Source organism: Coturnix japonica, chromosome 14 (assembly GCF_054131305.1).
Source record: "Coturnix japonica strain WE chromosome 14, WE-NBRP24, whole genome shotgun sequence".
In the NCBI taxonomy this organism is placed as follows: Eukaryota; Metazoa; Chordata; class Aves; order Galliformes; family Phasianidae; genus Coturnix; species Coturnix japonica.
The window spans coordinates 5,244,191-5,247,486 of record NC_140676.1 but is presented as its reverse complement, the minus strand read 5'-3'; the positions used below and the strand labels follow the sequence as shown (position 1 = coordinate 5,247,486).

The window sequence follows — 3,296 nt, the reverse complement described above, 5'->3', positions numbered from 1 at the left end:
TAATGTTGTTGGCATTTCTTTTCAGGGTTGTTAACCAGATATGCTGCCTCTGGGGCATAACAATACCTCCCTCGGTAGTGTTCTCTAATACTTTTATTACGTTCTTATTAATTTAGCAATGGCCTGAAGTCTGTGAGGCACCTTCCAAGGCATGATCCCTGCCCTGAGGACCTTACGGACTAATTCCAAGGCATGATACAACTGGGGATTACTCAGTGAGGGCAAGGGCCTAATGGAGTATGAAATGGCTTCTATTAGATAAATGGTTAAGAGTGAATTGGTGGAAGAGTTAAGCACAGGGCTCTGTGTAGGCACGTGGGGTAAGTATCACCTTGGGGCAGCAGTGTGGCTGAGGTCACTCCAAGCAGGTAGCATGGATGGAGGTTGTCCCTCACCTCCCACCTTGTTGGAGCAAAAGCAGAGCGTGGGGCTGAGTATTTCAGAATGAAACCCCAAAATGGTGCCTTTTTGCCTTGGGTCTCAGCTCTCTGCAAGCCACAAAGTGAAGGTCCCAAACAGAGGAGAGGCCTGGAGGGGAGCGGGGGCTGTATCAGGGTGTTGCTCAGGGGTGGCCTCAGCACCTGTCTGCCTCGTTTGAAGCCTGGAAGCTGCCCAGTGCGGGACAGATGGGGCTGCTGGGCAGCGACAGCTGGAGGGGCAGAGGGCAGGAGGGATGAAAGCGAGCTGGGCAGCCCTCCCCTCGCTGCTGGGGAACATTTGGTGTCCATGTGGCATCTGGCAGCAGTGCTCGCTTCTCTGGCATTTCCTCTGGTGAAAGGAAGAGCAGAGCGATTTGCTCCCAGGAGGCTGATTTGCTCAGCTGCAAGGCAGCAGCCGCCTCCTGCCCCAGCTCTTTGGCCTGGTGCTGCAGCACAGACCCCAAACCAGGAACCCCTCCACTCAGGTATATGTCCTCTGCCCTGATTTATTTCCTTTATTATTATTATTATTATTTTCTTTTTTTAATTTTCCAAACTACCAACAAATGAACAGTTGCATCGCTTACATTAACACTGAGTTGCTCCAGCAACTGGACATTGGGTTTAGCGTGGCTGGCTGCATCTTCTTGACATCATTGTTTGATTTGCAGTTGCTGGAGCAACAGATTGCTCAGAAGGACCAGTGAGGTTGAGGTTTCTCTTTCTTTCTTTCTTTCTTTCTTCACATTGCTTTTCTTTAGGCCCAGAGCACCAGAGTCGGTTCGCCTTTCACTGAAGACGCACACTGTTAACATATGATGGGAAGATGTCAAGCAGTACTAGAAGAAATGGAGGTTAGGTCAAAGGCTCGTTACAATGGGAGAATTCCTACAAAACTGGGAGGGGGGAAAAAAAGAATGAATGAGCCATTATACTTGCCCAGATCAGAGAGTGGAGGACAACGTGGCTCCAGCTCAGTGTCAGCCATTTGCTATGTGGCAATCTTCTATTGGTAGTTCTGAACTCAAAGTTATTCCAAACCAGAGATGCAGCTGGGATGTAGAATGCCATCAGGTATTACTATTTGAGCTGATGCCATAATGCAGCTCCTGGATTTCTTCTTCATATGACTTTATACAAATGTCCTTCTGAAATTTTATCTTCCTTAACTCCTTTTTCCCAGGAGGGGAAATAGAAGAAGAAATTAAAAGTTAACTTTGACAACAAAATGAGAGAAATAATTAAGGAAGAACAAAAGAGAGAGGGGGGGAAAAAACCCCCTTGATGTCAAGATAATGGAAACTGTCGTTAAAAGTTACTTAAAAATTGGAGCTTTTCTTGTTCTGAGAATTCCTCCTAATGGATCTGACTGCCCAGCTTACTCCAGGCTTTTACACTATATATATATTGTAAGTGCGACCTTCTTCACAATGAAGTTATGGTTTCAGTGTTACACCCTCACTGCCCACAAAATACACAGACTTCAAATTAACAAATACACATGCCTCAGAGTCTACACAATGTCAGCCACAAGTATGCATGCAGGAATGCTGGTTGCTAGAGTTTGGAGTCAGCTATTAGTGAACATTTGTATGGCGCTCAGATAATTTGTTCTTAAATGCCACACGCATACCACATGGTTCTGATGTGGTTTGGGGAGCCGTAAAATGGGATTTCAAACTGGTTCTGTCCCTACTCTTAAACCCATAGCTCAATTAGGGCTCAGATGCGTCTCAGCCGTAGGGCTGCTGTCCCTTGTATGGGATATTGCAACTCACTGGGTTTTGTGGAGGCTGAAAGGCACGGATGCAGCTGCTTATTAGCAAATACATGCACGTGCCAGTCTGCAGTGAAATGTACTTGAAATAACCTATCCTATATGCTTCTGTGAAGATGATGGCCCCGATGATTTAGCTATTTCAGTTCCAACTTGAATTATTCATGTATTTGAAAACACTCATGAATTATTTGTGTTTTCACTAAATATATAATTTAAAACCCCAAATCCTTCCGATGGAATATACAAATGAGATTTAGTTAATTCTGTTGCTCTGAGCAGCTGCCCCTTGCTGTAGGCCTTATGGGTGTACCATGGCACAAGGAGGTCTATGCCTACATCTGTGCCAGTGACTGATTCAGCAAGAAAGAGGCTGTAACTCAGCTTGTTTGCTTCTCAGGACTGATGTTTTGAGAACAGTGACTCTGTTGTGTACAAATGGATTTAGGATTTGGAGCCTACTTTTGTGGCCCCTGTTCCATGAGGTGTTGCATCTGGATGTAAGGTGCCTGGCCACAGATGGTCCCTGCAGTGCAGGCATAAACTCACAGCCTAGTTCCAATGCATTCAGTCATTTTGGAGACCTAACATTATCCTGGCAGTCCCTATGCTGAGTCCAGTCCTGTCCGTCATCCTCAGGCTGACATAATGTGGGCAACCAGCTTAACAACTGGAGCATGTCGCATCACATGCTGATGTTAATTCAACAAAAATGTGTTTGTGCTCGATCCAGATCAAATCCATCCTGCCATGAAATCTGGGAGTACAGATGCGATATTAATAGACGTAGAAACACAGCCTTAGCCTCCCCCCCTCCCCAAACATCTGCAGCTGAGGGGGCTGCTGCTGGGAGGAGGCATCCTGTAGGGACAGCCGTTCTGCTCTCATTTAACTGCGTGAGCTCCCCAGCACTTGCATTAATTTTGAAGAAAGCACTTTGGCATAACTGACAGAAAATCTGGTCCCTGCACCTCAAGGGATTCGTTCCTTCCAGGGGAAGTTTGAGTAGTTGCACTCTAACAAAGCAACATCTTAACATAGGATGTCGTTTGTCTCTTTTTCTTCTTTCCTTTCTTTTTTTCCCTCATATCTCTCTCACC

The 3,296-nt window shown here is 45.8% G+C and overlaps 1 long non-coding RNA gene across 1 annotated transcript; it reads left to right on the top strand.

The window, feature by feature from the left end:
* Positions 1-777: 777 nt before the first annotated feature.
* Positions 778-1,747, top strand: LOC107318838 (uncharacterized). The gene is made up of 2 exons (XR_014934163.1): positions 778-904; positions 1,181-1,747. It is a non-coding gene; the product is annotated as an uncharacterized LOC107318838 (long non-coding RNA).
* The last annotated feature ends 1,549 nt before the right edge of the window (positions 1,748-3,296 follow it).